This window comes from Monodelphis domestica, chromosome 1, assembly GCF_027887165.1.
Source record: "Monodelphis domestica isolate mMonDom1 chromosome 1, mMonDom1.pri, whole genome shotgun sequence".
Taxonomy (NCBI): domain Eukaryota; kingdom Metazoa; phylum Chordata; class Mammalia; order Didelphimorphia; family Didelphidae; genus Monodelphis; species Monodelphis domestica.
Window position 1 is genome coordinate 578,330,170 of NC_077227.1, and position 19,090 is coordinate 578,349,259.

At 34.5% G+C, this 19,090-nt stretch overlaps 1 protein-coding gene across 5 annotated transcripts in view; it reads left to right on the forward strand.

Moving 5' to 3' along the window:
* The window catches only part of UNC5D (unc-5 netrin receptor D), an 831,324-nt gene that overhangs the window by 431,779 nt on the left and 380,455 nt on the right, over positions 1-19,090 (forward strand). The window lies entirely within an intron of this gene.

A 19,090-nucleotide genomic window follows, 5' to 3' on the forward strand; every position in this document is an offset into this window, starting at 1 on the left:
TGTAATCTTTTGGTTAAGAATGACATCTAAGATAAAAACTGTGTTTAGAAATGGAAGAATGGTAGAATAATTAATAGACATAATGAAACCAGAAAGGGGATAAGTTTAGAAACTAAAATGCGAAGAGTTTTGAATATACTGAGTTTGAAGTGTCAGGATATGTGCAATAATGGAAGTCAGGTATAACTGATCACATTGTGTAAGAATAGACAGATGCCAGAGGAACCATCTTGCCAAATCTTTTTGTACAAACTGGTCCAAAATTTATGTCATCTCAGATACATGAATCGGTCCACACTTCCTCTAGTTGTGTGTACCATTATAAAGTGCAGAGACTTTTTTTCATTCTACAGAACTTAAATTCTCAGTGTTGTTTAAGTCCATTTCATAATCTTAATGGGGATAGAAAATAGCTGACTCTCACCTCCCTTGCCTTCTATATGTTAATTCTAAATAATACACTGTTAAAACCCCACTTAAAGATTCTTTCTTCAGACTGAACAATTCCAGTATTTTCTTCCTCTCTTCATAAACTTTATCCTCTAAAACCTTAATTCCTCTATTATCCCTCATGAAAAAGTCTTTCTAAGGTCCCTACCCCCTCTTCTAGCTATAGAGCCTGACCTGGGCTAGTTGTTTAATCGGGCTACTAAACTGTATAGAGAATAATAAAACCTAGAGAAGATAGAGAGGGCTGTTAGCAACATTTCCCGTATGACTTTTTTTCCTTTTTGTAACAAAATATACAAATTCCATTATTAAATATTTATAATTGTATGACACTTTTTCAAAGCATTACACACATGTTCCTTAGATTTCATGGGGTGTCCCCATGATTCTAAAATTCTTTCAAGCTATACTTGGCTGTGCCAGAAAAAAGTATATATCATACTTTAATTGCTTCTGAGCTCATCTCTGAACTTTTTGGGTATTTTAGTCTAATCACTGAGAGTGGATTTTGATAGGCAAGCTAAAGGCATACAGAATTTGGTTTCTTTTTCCTCTCCAGGACACTGGGTAAAGAGACGGAAACTGTTTGTTATATAGTATAAAGAAAGTTGGGCCAAGAGTCAAGACCTCAGTGTAGTTGTGACTCTGTAAATGGATACCATCCCAATCCTGAACGTATTGCTTAAACTTTCTCCCTGCATTTGATTTATCTAGAAAATTAAGTGGTTTAATTAAACCAGAGGTGTCAAATAGAAATGTGGGCAGGGGATAGTGATAGAAGTAGCACTAAGCCTTACAAAGTATCCCAGCAGGCTGGATATCAACAGTTTTAAAATGTGATATTATCTACCTTAGGTAGGATTTTTTTTTGTTGTTTTGTTAAATATGTCCCAGTTATGTTTTAATCTGATTTGGGCCATGCTGAGAAGTTTATGGACTGTATATGTGGTCCATGTCTACATGTTTGACAAATCTGAAATAAACCATTAGTAAAATCTCCAAATTTTTAATAAACTTATTATTTATCTTATTTATTTTAATAATCTTATTATTTAAAAATCTTATGATTCTCAAGTGAATTGAGATCCTTCTTGCTTCACCTAACAAAAGCTAGGAAGAATGTATCTGCCAAGATTCTTGAAAATCTAATCAATTGGACTTTAAATAGAATGAGGAAAGGAGAAATATATTTGTTTCCTGCACAGTAGATACTCTGATAATTGTTACAAAACAAAGGAAAAATCTTGGATGAGACACTCAAATTTAATAGGAGATGAAACACAAGAAAGAATCCAGTAGTAAAATCTCAACCTACATGTCCATATAAACATGACCAAAGGTTAGACAATGAGCAAGGAAAATAGCTCTTGGTAAAAGAAGAAAATTTTTGCTTCAAAGATAAGTCTATCAGACACTTCCCAGCTGTGTGACCCTGGGCAAGTCACTTGACCCCCATTGCCTAGCCCTTACCACTCTTCTGCCTTGGAGCCAATACACAGTATTGACTCCAAGACGGAAGGTAAGGGTTTTAAAAAAAAAAAGATAAGTCTAACTCTATAAGACTCGTGACTAAAATGTGTCTTTGAATCAGTATACTTTAATAATTAAAGTTAAAATAAATAAACATGATAAGTAAAAGGCGATGGCATTGTATGCCATGAATGTATATTCATATATAGAAATCCAAGAAACAGAAAAATAAACATTTGGGTAAAGGTAAATGAAGGGAAAAGCAAAAGAGATTTTGTCATTGGCATATGCTATAAACCAGAGATATCATATAGTTGGGCTATATTACAGCCCACAATACTCCCAATTGTGGTCCAAGTCAGATTAAAATGTAATTAGGAAATATTTGACAAAACATATATAGAGGCAACAAGGTGACATATTAGATAGGACATTGGGCCAGGCATTAGGAGGACCTGAGTTCAAATGTGTTCTCAGATGTTTAGTGGTTAAGTAATACTGGACAATTCATTTAATCTCTGCCTCAGTTTCCTTAACTACAAACTGAAGATAATAACAGCACCTAACCTATGCATTAGGATGTTTTCAGATGAGATACTTGTAAAGATTTTACCACACCTGACACATATTAGCCATTTAATAAATGTTCATTTGTTTGTTTTCCCCTCTGTTACCTTGCCATGTGCCTCTACAGAGGATGAGTATAATAAGGACTTCCAAAAAAAAAAAATTGTATGAGAAGTGCTAACAGTCAGAGTGAGATAAGACCAATGAGGAAAGCTAAGGAAAAGAAACAATCAAAAAGATATTTGAATTTTTCAGTTTATTTAGCTTATAAGTTTAAAAGCAGATGATTCCCCTGGCCATTGAAGCATATTTATCTCTATGTTGTGGATAAATGTTACCCTTTTGAGGCATGAATTCTTCCTGAATTCTTCCTGAATTCAAAAGCTGCCTCAGACACTTCTGAGTTGTATGAACCTGGGCAAGTCACTTAACCCTGCTTGCTTTAGTTTCCTCATTTGTAAAATGAGCTGGAGAAGGAGATGGCCAACCACTCAAATATCTTTGCCAAGAAAACCCAAAATCGGGTCAGAAAGAATAGGACATGACTGAGACAACTAAACCCTCCACTCTCCTCTTCATGACTCAGTGTTGTTGGGAGAGGTCTTCACATGCTGGGAGTAGACATCCCCCTAACTAACAAGCCTACCAGTTGCCCTCAGCCTCATTTAGCCCATTTGCCAAGATGGTTTTACCAGGTCATGACTGAAAATTCTGCAGCTTCCTAGAGCCTCAGGTCAGAGTTGTCTGACAAGTGGGCACCAAAGGTGAATGAGCCCTAACACTAGTGATTCTGGTTCTCCCTGAGCACCTCATATGTCCCCAAATATTTCTAGCAATAAAGACAGCATTAAAAAGATTGGTCAATATGGAATCCATGTTTGAATCCTGGTTTTATCATTTTTACCTGGCTTTATCTTATTTCAGTCACTTGAATTTTCTGGATCTCATTTATAAAATGAAATGGACTAGATTATCTTTAAGGGTCCTCTTGATTCTTAATTGTCTTTTTAACTCAGTATCTTCCTATGTAGCACATTTTTACATTTGACTAGATATAATTGTTTAAAAGTTTTCTTTATAATTAATTTAAATTACTTGAATTACAATTAAATAATTTATAATACAATTATAATAATTTCTTTATAATTAAGCTAAACCTGTAGCATCTGTAGCATGCCTTGGTAGCACCTACCCAAATTCTTCCCTCTGGGTCAAGAAAAACAATCACACAATAGCTCTTCAAATATTATCTCTTCCCTAGGATAAACACTTCAAATTCCTTAAATTAATCATCATATGGTGTAATGCTGTATTACCATTCCATTTTGCTGATCCTCCTCTGGGTATCTCCTTGTTCTTAGTGACCTTTCTCAAATTTTGGTCCTAAGGATAAAACCAAAGATCTCCAAAAGTTCCATATGAGTAGCTAGCCTTTATATAGTGCTTTTAGTTTCACAAAATGCTTTAAATGTTATAATTTTTTCAATCTGGTAGAAAGAAATATGCTATTATTATCTCCAGCTTACAGATGAGGAAACTGAAGATAATCAAAATAATTAAGTGATTTTCCCAGGGTCAAACAGCTAGCTAATAAATGTTTCAGGTAAAATGCTAACAGGTTCTCTTGACTCCTGGGTCCTACCTGTTTGGCTGCATAGCCACCTCTACAAGGCTGCTTGTAGGACCCTAGTCATATTTTCTAGTGCATCCCTTTATGCCAGTTTAAGGTATTCCATGTCCTCTCACAAACACCAAGATGACTTTCCACCCCTGTCAGAAGGACAGGAAGTTCCCATGATATTTCTGCTGTGTATTTACTTTTGTTGAGTGCATTATCCAAATTGCCCAACATTTGTCCTTCTGGAGCTTTATTTTATTTGTTTTTTCCAGGTTATTTAAGAGCTAATTAGTGTTTATTAGAATGGTGCCAAATATAGTTACACAGTTTAGGAAGCCAATGAGATTGTATGGGGATAGAAGGGAGAGGGAGAGGGAGAGAGAGAGAGAAAGACAGAAAGAGGGAGGGAGAAGGAGAGAGAGGGAGAGGGAGAGGGGGAAGAGGAAGGAGAGGAGAGGGAGGGAGGAAGATTTATGGAATGATGGTCTTAGTTTCTTAGGGAAGTGGTTTCACAGAATTTAGGTAATTATTCAAGAGGAAGACAAAGGAAGAGTTTTAAAACCAAAGAGAGTTGTGGAAATGTAACATTAGTCTATACCTCCTTTTTTGGCATCAAGATAACCTTTGAATTTTGAAGCAAAAGATCTCCTGAACTTCTGAACCATATATCTCTAAAGTGATGCTCTACATACCCCTGACCATGAGGGGTGATATGGTACTGGTGCTGTACAGCCATTTCAAGGACCACATGGTAACTCCTGCCATCTGAAAGACCCTCCTCTTTTCCAGACTGAAGTCAGAATCCTCCAAATCAGAGGGCCTTGAGAAAAGAATGTTAAGGGGTCTGGAAATGGGATTATGGGAAGGAAATAGTTCTATTTTGCCATGGAATTGCAGAGAGACGAGGTGGCTAAAAGAGTGCTGGTGTACCCTTTGGGGGTACTGAGCAGCTGGCTTGAGGGAAGATGGCTCACAGGGTGCCAGCCTGGGGAGCTCCAGTGCATACACACATTTGGGCTTGGTACTGGCCAAGGAAGCACCAATGTGCCCAAGATCTGGCTGTGGAGCTGGTGCAGATGATTCAGGGAGGAGCTGCTAAGGAAACACTTGGCCACATGTGGCTGGTGCCTTTTCTTTTTTTCTGGACCACTTTTTATTATTTAAAATAAGTAATTATAAATTAAAATAGAGCCTCCAGGGAATTTTAATAATAACAATTTTATGTTTCTTAAACATTTTAGATAGAAAGAGAAAAGATGGGATAGAACTTCTCTTATTAGAAAGATAATAACAATATAACTAATATTTCTATACAGGGTATCCCCAAAGTCTTTGAAGTTCTATCCTTGGGAATTATTATTCAATAATCAATAACTGATATTTCTTATTTAGGATATTCTGTGCATGTAGACAATTAAGAGGCAAAAGAGATAGAATGCTACACCTTGAATCAGAAAAACCTGAGTTCATATCCAGTCTCAGAGACTTACTAGCCCTGTGACTCTGGGCAAGTCATTTAGCCTCTGCCTCACTTTCCTCATCTATAAAATGGGAGTACTAATAGCATTTACACCCTAGAATCATTGTGAGGATTAAATGAAATAAAATTGCAAACCACTTAGCATAATAAATGTGAACATTTGCTGTTATTATTACAATTATTATTTTAAAATTTTATTGCAGTTGAAGCTTTTAAAGCTTAAACCATGATAAACTGTTTTTTTAATCTTGTAGCTTTAAGCCTTAAATAGCTTAACACTTTAATAATTTCAAACTATTTAAAGTTTAAAGTTTTAATGGTGTTAAACTATTTAAGCTTAAAACTGCACTAAGATTTTTGAAACAGCCTGTGGTTGCAAAACACTTTCTTTAGGCCCTGAAAATAATCATCAAATTAGGAAGTACAAGTAGAATAATGCATATTTTATTTAGAGGAATAAACTGAGACTAAAAGAAGATTAATATCTTGATCAGAGGAATCTGTTGGCATGGTAGAGTGCTGGGCCAAGAATCAGGAAGACCTACGTTCAAATACAGACTGTGTCACCTACTAGCTAGGTTACCATGGAAAGCCAGTTAACCACTATTTTCCTTAATCTACTAGAGAAAGAAACATAGAACCACTCCAGTATCTTTGACCGGAAAACCCATTGGACAGCATTGATGTGCTATGGTCCATAGCATCACAAAAAGTAAGAACTTTGTGGCTTGTTATCATCTTGTTCCTGGTCACGTTAGGTGCCAAAGGCAGATTTCAAATTCCAATTTCTCCGCACTCCAAGGCCAATGCTCTTTCCATGATATCATACCAATATGGAGATTGCTCATATATAGAGCCAAGAACCTAGAGCTGGAAGGCATGATCGAGGTTACCTTGTCAAGATCCCTTGGCTAGCATTTGAAACAGTTTTTCTGACTCCAAATTTGGGGCTCTTTGTACCACAACAACTTTAGATAGACAATAAAGTTATTCCTAGATTATAGAATTTCTAGAGCTAGAAAAGACTTTAATGTCCATTTAGTTCAGTTTCCTAATTTTATAGGTGATGATATTGAGGCCAAGAGATGTTAATACTTTTTACTTTAGGACTTCAAAAGACATATGATTTCATTAAACTTTATAAGCCCCTATATTGGCAGACATCAAAATGCCTCTATGCCTTTGTAAGTGGTTTCATAAATTGATGTGGCTAAGAAAATCATAACTTTATGGTCAACCTACTGATGATGAGCTATAATTAGCTACCCCACTTCTTGGATGAAGTACATCGTCAGTAGTTAACACTGTATATAAGAGTTTCTCCATTAATTATACCTACCAGAGGTTATGGGTTGCTGGTATAGCCTTCCTAAATCCAGGGTCATGTCCAAGTCTTGATATGTAATATAAAAGCAATAGCGTAAATTGCATTATGTCATTATATTTAGAATATATTAAAAATGAAAATAAAAGGCATATTTTTAAGAAGAAAGTTTTATACACTTGAAAAAGTCTTAGAGTGTCAAGTTTATAGTCCATCCCTCTTAGTGATCATTAGTAAATTACTTCAAATTTAACTGAAAAAATAGACAAATGGTCTCAGAGTCAGTAAGATCTGGGTTCAAATCCTGCTTATCCTGCTTATGATTCAATACACGTATTGACTCTGTTACTTTGATAAAGCCATATAATCTCCCAATGCTATTAGGCAACTCTCTAAAACAACAGGATGCAAAATGTTTTGATTTGAATTGAGAGTAATTCCCTCACAGAAAGGTTCATGAATCATCATCCTGGTAAAGTAAACAAAACAAAACAAAACAAATCTGAGCCTTATTTCCTCCTCTATAAAATGAAGGTCTGACTTCTTGATTAAAATTCCTTCCTGCCCTACAACCTAGTTATCATATTGCTAGTCATATTTAACTCTCTCCAATATCCCAATACATCTAATGCCAATTTGGTTGCAAATTGAAAGAAAAGAAATCTTACACATAGTATTTATAAACTTTTCTTTAGAAAAGGAAGAGTTGGGAATAGCTAAGTGACTCATTGGATTGAAAACTGGGTACCTTGAGTTGAAATCTGGATTCAACATTCCCTAGCTGTGTGACTCTGGGCAAGTTGTCTTTTTTAAAATATTTTAATAAGCATTAACTATTGCCCATTGCTTAGCCCTCACCACTCTCTTGCCTTGGAACCAATACAGAGTATTGATTCTAAGATGGAAGATAAAGGTTTAAAAAAAGGAAGGAAGGAAGGAAGGAAGGAAGGAAGGAAGGAAGGAAGGAAGGAAGGAAGGAAGGAAGGAAGGAAGGAAGGAAGGAAGGAAGGAAGGAAGGAAGGAAGGAAGGAAGGAAGGAAGGAAGGAAAGAAGGAAGGAAGGAAGGAAAGAAGGAAGGAAGGAAGGAAAGAAGGAAGGAAGGAAGGAAGGAAGGAAGGAAGGAAGGAAGGAAGAGAGAAAGAGAGAGAGAAAGAAAGAGAGAAAGAAAGAAAGGAAGGAAGAAAGAAAGAAAGAAAAATAGAAAGAAAGAAAGAAAATTAGAAAGACTAAAGAGTTTCTAAACTCTGAGGGAGGCTATTGTAGAGAGTGGCAGAAACATTGAATTTGGAATCAAGAGAATTGGGTTTGGATGCTGGCTCTGCTACTAACCAGCTGTGTGACCTTGGATAAGGCACCTCTTCTCTGGCCCTGACTTTCCTCTTCTGTAAAATTAGGCATTATGACTGAATTATTTCTATCCTCCCTTGCGGCTCAAAATCCTGAGATCCAAAGGAACTAGAAAACAATAGCCATGAACAGACTGGCTGTGCTTCTATATTCCAATTAGGCCAAAAGAGACAAAAGCCAACTCCCAAACTCTTTGCTGGGTTTGTGGGGCAGAAAGTCCTTTCTTCAAAAAAGTCTTTGCCCTAGATTTTTTGGCTGTTAATGAACTTGCAATTGAAGAATTCCATTGGGTTGAACTGTACCAAATAAAAGATAGGAAGAACATTGAAAAATGATCAGCCGATGTTTATCATGCCGCCAGCAAATCCTATATCCGCTCTCACTTAAAGACCTTTTGATAAGTATTGCAAGCCAATTTGCTGCTATACCCTCTTGTAATTTCACAACACTCTGCTCTGTTATTGCCTCCCCCCCCCCCCACTTTAATTCCTGGCATTGCTAGGCAACCCCATGTCTCGAAAATAGCAGTGTTGGTAAAGCTCTCTGCTACCACATGAAAATCCCCCCCCCCCTCCACCTCTTCAGAAAAAGACTAATAAAAAAGTCACATATTTCAGTCACAGAGTGGAACAAAAAATACACAAATACAGACAGAATCTGGAGAGATTATATACCGATTTTTTAGAATGCTGATGTGGAAGAATTCACATTTTTAACAGTTGCCTTTTTGAAAAGAATTTAATAAGCATAACCTTTCCTTCCAAGGCATTTTTGATTCAATCAATAGGAAAGAAATATCTCTCCCTAAACATTTTTTCTTCTGTGTAGTTAATGAAAATCTCTGTCTATCACATATTGCAATTATGTTTTCCAAACTCTGTATTAATAGTGGACCTGTGGAAAGCAGAGAGAGATGAGGGAGGATATTAGACACACACACACAAGAAAAAAATATGTATATAAACATTTTTGTTTGGAGACTACTTGGTCCAAAATATTGGAAAATGGATACATTACCCCCCTCCTCAGGGACCCTCATACAAAACTATAGAATAGGTCATGAGTATCCTTATGAACCTCTGTTCTTTTGATACAAAATGAGATAGTGACCTAAAGTTGTTTCCTGACAGGTACCAGCCACTTCAGAAGGAATTAATTGTTATTATTAAAAATTCTATTTTTTTTCAGTTCAACACAAAGTGTTAAGTACTTGCTATGTGCAGATCATTTTCCTACATAATGGAGATAGACAAAATTTATTATAGTTCCTGCCCTCAAGGAGTTTACATTCTATTGAGGAGTTAGGTACTATATATATATATATATATATATATATATATAAACATATATACATATATATGAATATTAAGTAACATTCAAAGGCCAAGAATACTAACCTCAAGATATAAGTGCATATGTCTGTTTACATACATTTGGGGGTATGAATAGAAGAATCAAGACAGTCCTCATGTATGAAATATTTTTTGAACAAAGCTAGAAGTCTACTAAATGTAGATAAGTAGAAAAAGGAAAACTAAGTGTAACAGGAATTGGAACTAGTGTAGAGATTCTGTGATGGGGTCTTGCCCATTAGGGCGAAGTTGATGAATCTCCTTGTAAGAATCATGATAAGGTTGTCTCTATAGACAACTGTCATGCCCAAAATTGTGTGACTTCATTCAGGGCTTTTTTAGCAAAAATAATGGAAGTGAGAAAGATTTATCTTCATCATTTCAAATCTGGCCTCTGATATTTACTGGCTGTATGAGCCTGTGTAAGTCACTTAACCCTGTTTGCTTCAGTTTCCTCATCCATCAAATGAGCTGGAAAATTCTCCACATAGATAGTAAATGTCATATCGGAACTTCTTCTCAGTCTCAAGACTCCTACAACTCACATAATAAACTCCAATGGCTCCTTGTTCTCTCTAGGAGCAAATATAAAAGCTTCTGGCATCCAAATCGATTGATAATGTAGCCCTACTTTTCTAGTTCTCTTAAACCTAATTCCTCCTACTTACTCTTAAATTCAGTGGTACTGTCCTCTATGCTGTTCCAAGAATAATGAACTTGATTTCTCATCTCTAGGTATATTCTTCGAATCTCCCCTATGTCTGGAATGCTGTCCCTCATCATCTCTGTCACCTAAGTTCCCTTTGAGTCCCAATTAAAATCCCATCTTCTAAAGAAAACCATTCTCAGCTCTTTTTAATCCTATAGCTTTCCCTCTCTCATTTATTTTCTATTTTCACTGAATATAGCTTGATTGTATTCACTTGTTTGTTTCATTACCTATTAGATTGTGAGCTCTTTGAGAGCACATACTATCTTTTGCATTTTTTTGTCTTCCTGTCAGATAACACAGGGCCAGGCACATAGCAACAATTCAATAAATATTTATTGATTGGACAGCTAATTGATTAAAGTTGTGAGATGAATTTATTCTTCTAGCAATATGGCAAAAGATGAAGTACTGGATTTAAAACTTACTAGATATATAAGATATTATTTCATCTTTTTGTAACACAGTTTCTGAGTCTTGAAGTGAGAATAATTATATCTTTGTAATTGGCCAAAAATATTCATTAAGGCTGAATGAAATAATTCAGGTAAAGCAATTATTCTCAAACACTGTGTCTCAAACTAAACTGCAGATCTGTATGGTCTTATTGAAGTCTCACAATTGTTATGTGTCTCTCAATGCCTAGAAGAATGAGATTTAATAAATGTTTCTTGAATTTCCATTAGATCACCTTTTGCGGGTATTGTATTTTTATAGGATCAGCAGTCCTTAGCAAGTAGAAAGCATTTAATGAATGTTAGTTGATTGAATTGACTGAGGATACCATGTCATCTGTAGATTTTTGTTTGTTTGTGTCATTTTGTTTTGTTTTTTCTTTTCTTTCCATGCATGGCTTGGCATCACTCTCTAATGGGAAAACCATGTGAAAATCCTCTGTGCTTTGGAATTGGAAGCAGTAAGTCCTATCTGTTGTTAAGGGCTAAAAATTGACTTTGGTGTTTCTGGCAACTGGGTCTCAACATCTAACAATTCAAATCAAAAGAAAAAAAATAACATTGGAAATTTTAAAAATATAATTTAGCTTCAAAGACTCAGAACCAGAGTTCCTCCCTACAGAGAGAAAAACAACAAAAACATTTGAAATGCATTTCTGTGCTTCATAGATATGTGGGTTTTTTTGTTTACCTCCTTATAGTAAACGCATATGAGGATGCTTTTTATTCTCTCCAAAGAACCCATTGGCTCTTCTTCCCTTTGTTTGACCTCATAATCTTTACTGTTTTCAAGCTGCTCCTTTCCCAGATTCCTGCTATGGTAACAACAAGGGGCATGAAATGAAGAAGTAATCCCCACTTTGGAATCTTTAGCATCATAAGGAAGGAACGATTATGCAACGAAATAAAAATGAGACAAGAGGACCAAAACAGCCAAGAAAAGAAACAAAACAAAACCACTTGGCAACTAAACTAATATTGCCTGTGGGAAGCTTGATTATCAATAAGCTAAACAACTTCTTTATTGTTCAGTAAAAATAGGAGCTCCCTGAACAACACTCAATGGCTCTTATCTTATTCTACCTCTGAGACATTGTACTCTAATGAGTGAACTAATGTGTATTCCAGTGTGTTATGGGAAAAATATAATCTCCAGACAACTAGTATTATCCTACTTGTAAGAATATCATTTCTGGGGTTTCTTTGCATTTTTATTTTTTCTCCATGTTAGAATAATTAGAATCTACCTCTGGAGATAAAAAAAAAAAATCATAGATGAGATGAGTAGGGGTGAGATGAAGAAGATGGGAGAGGTGCCAAATTTTCTAGGTTTACTTAACCCAAGGCCTTTGCTGTGTTGGTGATATGCAAGTAAGCATGCCAATAGATCAAAGGATCTTGGGCAGATTCCCAAATTAAAGTTGAAAAATAAAGCAAGGTCCTGATTTGTGTGAATCCAAAGTGTTTGGAATGGTTGCATGTATTCAAATCTGCAACATTTGAGGTTATCATTATGGCAAATAAGCATATTGTTTCTAATCCAGTGGGTATAGGCTTTGTGAATTCAAATAATGCAACTACTTCAGAAGATTCATTATCCTCACTAATCAGGACCTAGCTAAATTTAAAGTTTGGGATAAAAGTCTTGCTGCTACACAAAACAAAATACAACAGGATTGGTTGAAAAGATCCAGAATCAAAATTCTTTCTGTGGGATAAATGCTCATTTTGTTTTAGATATCATCTTAATAAAACTTAGCTGTTTTTAAGATGTTTTATTTATAACATATTAAGTTGTAAATGTTGCCAGAGGTCATTCAATTCAACTTGGACCAGAGCAGGAATCTCTTTGCAATCTTTTGATTTTTTGACTATGGCTTAAATGATAAGATGACAGGAAGAATATACTCTTGAAAAGGATAAAACTCATCCATCACGGGTGGCTATAAATGTGTATGTATATGTGAACATATATATATATATAAATACATATACATCTTCATACATATACATTTATGTAAAATAATATTCACACAAAAATTCACTGTGAATTTTAAAAGAGCTTTTGAAACATAGAAAGTATAAGAAATCAAGTTCATATATGTGTATAATGCTGTCATTTTAGAACCTGTGAAGTTTATGAATATTTTATATGTGTGTGTTTGTGTATATTTGTATACTTGTCTGAAATCTTGAATATGTAGTTAACAGGATATTAAATAGCTAAGATATCAGGAAAGAGAAAACTTATTAAAGAGATGTAATAGGTATGTTAACACAAAAAGTAGTGTATACAATTTAGGAAAAAAGGTTAGAAAAGAAGACTGATATCACAGCAAAGTCAAATAAGAGATCCAGCAATTAAAAAAAAAAAACAAGATAGACATAGATATCTATGTGCAAATACTTGCTTTGTTTATAAATAAAACAAACTGGAAATCAAAGACACAAAGTAGACTATTAGGATATCACTAAAGGGATTGGACTGGAGTAAAGACTGGTACTTGAAGGGAGCATCTTCTACAAATGGAATGGAATAAATTGAGAGAGGGAAAGAATTGAGCACTAAAAATACATTCTCACTAAATTAAATTCATGAACATGAAGGAATAAACAAGGCATAGATTATTTTGGTGAGGATTAAGAAATGTAGAAACAGTGATATTCTTATGGAAAGCGATGGACAAGTTTGGAAAATTGACATAAAAGCACAAAACCATAGTGTCTGGAAACTTCAATTATTTGAACATCTGAAGGTATATTCTTTGACAAAAGCCTGGTAGATGATAAATAAGTGACTTATCTTAATTATAATTCTTTTTATTTGAAATTTTTAATTAATTAGTTAATGTAGAATATTTTTCACGATTACATGATTCATGTTCTTTCCCTCCCCTTTTGCTTTGTTCCCATCCCATAGCCAATGAGCAAATCCACTGAGTTTTACATGTGTCATTCATCAAGACCTATTTCCAAATAATTAATACTTGCATTAGGGTGATCACTTAGAGTCGACATCCCCAGTCATATCCCCATTGATCTCCTGTTTTTCTTCTGTGTTTCTACACCCACAGTTCTTTTTCTGGATGTAGATATCATTCTTTCCCATAAGTCCCTCAGAATTTAGAGAAGTCCATTACATTTGATTGTGCCACAGTGTATCAGTCTCTGTGTATAAGGTTCTCTTGGTTCTGCTCCTTTCACTCTGCATCAATTCCTGTAGGTCGTTCCAGTTTACATGGAATTCCTATAGCTCATTATTCCTTTTAGCACAATAGTATTCCATCACCAACATATACCACAATTTGTTCAGGCATTCCCGAATTGGAGGGCATCCTCTCATTTTCCAATTTTTTGCCATGAGAAAGAGCACAGCTATAAATATTCTTGTACAAATCTTTTTCCCTATGATCTCTTTGAGGAACACATCCATCAATGCCATGGCTGGATCAAAAGGCAGACAGGCTTTTAGCACCTTTTGAGCTTTGTTCCAAATTGCCCTCCAGAATGGTTGGATCAATTCACAACTGCACCAGCAATGCATTAATGTCCCAATTTTGCCAAATCCACTCCAACATTCATTAGTTACCTTTGCTGTCATGTTAGCCAAACTGATAGGTGTGAGGTGATACCTCAGAGTTGTTTTGATTTGCATCTCTCTGATTATAAGAAATTTAGAACACTTTTCATATGCTTATTAATAGTTTTTATTTTACTTAATTTAAAATTGCCTATTCACGTCCTTTACCCATTTATCAATTGAGGAATAGCTAGATTGATTTAGCTCTTTATAAATTTGAGGAATTAGACCTTTGTCAGAGGTTTTTGTTATGAAGATTGTTTCCCAATTTGTGGCTTCCCTTCTAATTTTGGCTACATTGGTTTTGTTTGTACAAAAACTTTTTAATTTGATGTAATAAAATTTTTATTTTCCATTTTATAATATTTTCTAATCCTTGCTTGGTCTTAAAATATTTCTTTCCCAAAGATCTGACAAGATCTTTCTGTGTTCGCCTAATTTACTTATGGCTTCCTTCTTTATATTCAAGTCATTCACACATTCTGAATTTATCTTTGTGTCAGGTGTGAGATGTTGATCCAAACCCAATCTCTCCCATTTTAAATTCCACTTTTCCCACCAGGTTTTTTGGCAAATAGTGGATTTTTGTACCAAAAGCTGGGATCTTTGGGTTTATTATAGACAGTCTTTCAGAGGTCACTTACCCCAAGTCTATTCCACTGGTCCTCCTTTTTGTCTTTTATCCAGTACCATATTATTTCGATGACCACTGCTTTATAGTGTACTTTGACACCTGGTACTGCTAGGCCACCATCCTTCACATTTTTTTTTCATTATTTCCCTGGATATCCTTGATCTTTTCTTCTTCCAAATGAACTTTGTTATGTTTTTTTTTTTCTAATTCTAAAAAGGTTCTTGGTAGTTTGATGGATATGGCACTAAATAACTAAATAAGTTTGGGCAGGATTGTCAGTTTTATTATGTTAGCTCATCCTACCATGAGCAATTCATGTTTTTCCAATTATTTAGATCTAGTTTTAATTGTGTGGATAGTGTTTTGTAGTTCTGTTTATATAATTCCTGTGGTAGTCTTGTCATATAGATTCCAAAGTATTTTATATTGTCTAGGATGATTTTAAATAGAATTTCTTTTTATAATTCTTACTGCTGAGATGTATTGGAAATATGTAGAAAAGCTGATGATTTATGTGAGTTTATTTTGTATCCTGCAACTTTGCTAAAGTTGTTGATTATTTCTACAAGCTTTTTAGTTGATTCTCTAGGATTCTTTAAGTAGACCATCATATCATCCACATAGAGTGATAGTTTAGTCTCCTCATTGCCAATTTTAATACGTTCAATTTATTTTTCTTCACTAATTGCTACTTCTAGTGTTTCTAGTACAATGTTAAATAATAGAGGTGATAATGGGCATCCTTGTTTCACTCCTGATCTTATTGGGAAGGCTTCTAATTTATGGCCATTGGAGATGATGCTTGCTGATAGTTTTAAATATATATTGTTTATTATTTTTAGGAAAGGCCCTTCTATTCCTATGTTTTCTAGAGTTTTCAATAGGAATGAATTTTGTATTGTGTCAAAGGCTTTTTCTACATCTATTGAGATAATCATGTGTTTTTTGTTGATTTGCTTGTTGATGTCAATTTTGTGGATGGTTTTCCTAATATTGAACCATCCTTATATTACTGGTATGAATTCTACATGGTCATAGTGAATAACCCTCGTGATCGCTTGCTGGAGTCTTTTTGCTAGTATCCTATTTAAGGTTTTTGCATCTAGGTTCATTAAGGAGATTGATCTGTAGTTTTCTTTCTCTGGTTTTCATCTGCCTGGCTTTGGAATCAGTACCATATTTGTGGCATAAAAGGAGTTTGATAGAAATTCTTCTTTGCTTATTTTTTTCAAATAGCTTGTATAATATTGGGGTTAGTTGTTCTTTGAATTTTTGATAGAATTCACTTGTGAATCCATCAGGCCCTGGGGATTTCTCTTAGGGAATTCTTTGATGGCTTATTCAATTACTTTTTCTAATATGGGATTATTTAATTATTTAATTTCTTCTTCTATTAATCTAGGCAATTTATATTTTTGTAAATAAACAACTATATCACTTTGCCAAATTTACTGCCATATAATTGGGCAAAATAGTGTTTTAACAATTGCTTCCATTTCCTCTTCATTAGATGTGAGGTCTCCCTTTTCATCTTTGATACTCTTAATTTGGTTTTCTTCTTTCCTTTTTTTTATTAGAATAACCAGTACTTTGTCTATTTGTTTTTTTTTTCAATGTACCAGCTTCTAGTCTCATTTATTAATTCAATAGTTTTTTCAATTTCAATTGTATTAATTTCTTCTTTAATTTCTAGGATTTTTAATTTCTAATTTAGCTTTTATCTGGATATTTTTCATTTGTTCTTTTTCTAGTTTTTTTTTTTAATTTTCATGCCCTATTTATTGACCTCTGCCCTCCCTAATTTGTTAATATATACATTCAAGGATATGAATTTCCCCCTGAGTACTTCTTTGGCTGGATCCCATAGATTTTGAAAGGATGTCTCATCATTGCCATTTTCTTCAATGAAATAATTATTTCTATGATTTGCTCTTTAGACTATTTTGGAGAATATTATTTAATTTCTATTTAACTTTTTGGTTTGCCTTTCCATGGGCCATTGCTAATTATTTTTATTGCATTCATATCTGAAAAGTTTGCATTTATTATTTCTGCTTTTCTGCAGTTGTATGCCATGTTTTTATGACCTAGTAAATAGTCAATCTTTGTGAATGTGCCATGTGCTACTGAAAAGAAAGTGTATTCCTTTTTGTTCCTATTTATTTTTCTCCATGTATCTATTAACTCAAATATTTCTAAGATTTCATTCACATCTTACCCTTTTCTTATTTATTCTTGGTTTGATTTATCTAAATCTTATTGAGGAAGGTTTAGATCTTCCACTAGAGTAGTTTTGCTATCTATTTCCTACTTCAACTCCACTAGTTTCTCCTTTCAAAATTTGGATGCTATACCATTTGGTGCATACATGCTGAGTTCTGATATTTCCTCATTTTCTATGCCGCATTTCATCAGGATGTATTTACCTTCCCTATCTCTTTTAACTAGATCTATTTTTACTTTGGCTTTGTCAGATATCATGATTGAGACTCCAGCCTTCTTTTTCTCAGTTGATACCCAATAGATTTTGCTCTAGCCTTTTACTTTTACCCTTTGTGTGTCTAACTGCCTGATGTGTGTTTCTTGTAGACTACATATGGTAGGATCTTGATTTCTAATCCACTCTATTATATGCTTCTATTTATGGGTGTGTTTTTCCCATTAATTTTCAGAGCTTTGATTACCAGCAATGTATTTCCCAGCATTTTGATTTCCTCTCTTAGTTCTGCCCTTTCTTCTTTTGCTATTTCCTTCTACACCAGTGATTTGCCTTTAATCAGTCCCTCTATCCCCCCCTTATTTAATTTCCCTTACTACTCCCTCCCTTTTTATTCATCTCTTATTTTTTAGTGTCTATTAAATTATCCCACCCTCTTTCCCTTCTTTTTTGTACTCTTTGCCCCACTCCCCACCTTGGTTTTTCCTCTCTGCTTTCCTGTAGTGTAAGACAGATTTCAATACCCCAATGTATCTAGATGGTCTTCCCTGTCAGAATTGATAACACTGAGAGTAAGGTTTAAGTATTACCTATTAGCACTCTCTTCTTCTCCTTCTTATAATAGTATTATTTCCCTCCTCTTCCCATGTGTCTCTTTATGTGGTATAAATTATCCTATTTTTCTTGTTCCTTCAAGTTTCCTTTGTGCCATTTTCTCTTCCCCATTTTTTTTTGCATATCATCTTAAACCACTTAGTACTCCTAACTCTACCTGTGAATAATTATTCAACAGAAATTTTCCATTTAGTTCTGGTCTATACTTAATAAATACTGGGAAATATATTTCATTAAATGCCCATACTTTCCACTGGAAGTCAATTTGAATGGGTGGGTGATCCTTGGTTGTAGACCCAATTCTCTTGCCTTTCTGAATATCATATTCCAAGCCTTGTTATCCTTTAGTGTTGAGGATGCTAGATCTTGTGTAATCCTGATTGGTTTTCCTTGATATTTTAATTGTCTCTTTCTAGCTTCTTGTAATATTATCTCCTTAGCTTGGAAGCTCTTGAATTTGGCAATTATATTCCTGGGGCTTATCTTTTGAGGATTTAAAATAGAGGATATCTATGGATTCTTTCAGTGTCCATTTTGTCCTCTTGTTGAAGAAGATCAGGATAGTTTTCTTGTAGTATGATCTCAAGGTTTCTATTTATTTCTAGGTTTTCAGATAAACCTATTATTCTTAAATTGTCTCTTCTAGACTAGTTTTCCAAGTCTCTCTTCTTAGTTATATATTTCATGTTTCCTTCTATTTTGTCATTCTTTTGACTTTGCTTTATTAATTCTTGCTGTCTTCTGAGATCATTAGCTTCTACTTGCCCTATTCTGGTCTTTTAAAGACTAGTTTTCAGCTATGTTCTTTTGATTTTCCTTTTCAGTTTGGTCTATCTTGCTTTTCATGGCTTCCAGCTATTCAATACTGGTCTCTAATTTGCTCATCATGTCATGTGATTTCTGGGCTTCTTTTATCAAGTGGGAGTTTCTGTCTTTTAAACTGTTATTTTCTTTTTGAACTATTTCCCACTTTTCTTGTCATGTTTCTTCTATCTTTCTAATTTGGTTCATAATTTCATTCTAAGCTCCTCAAGAGATTGTACCATTTTTAT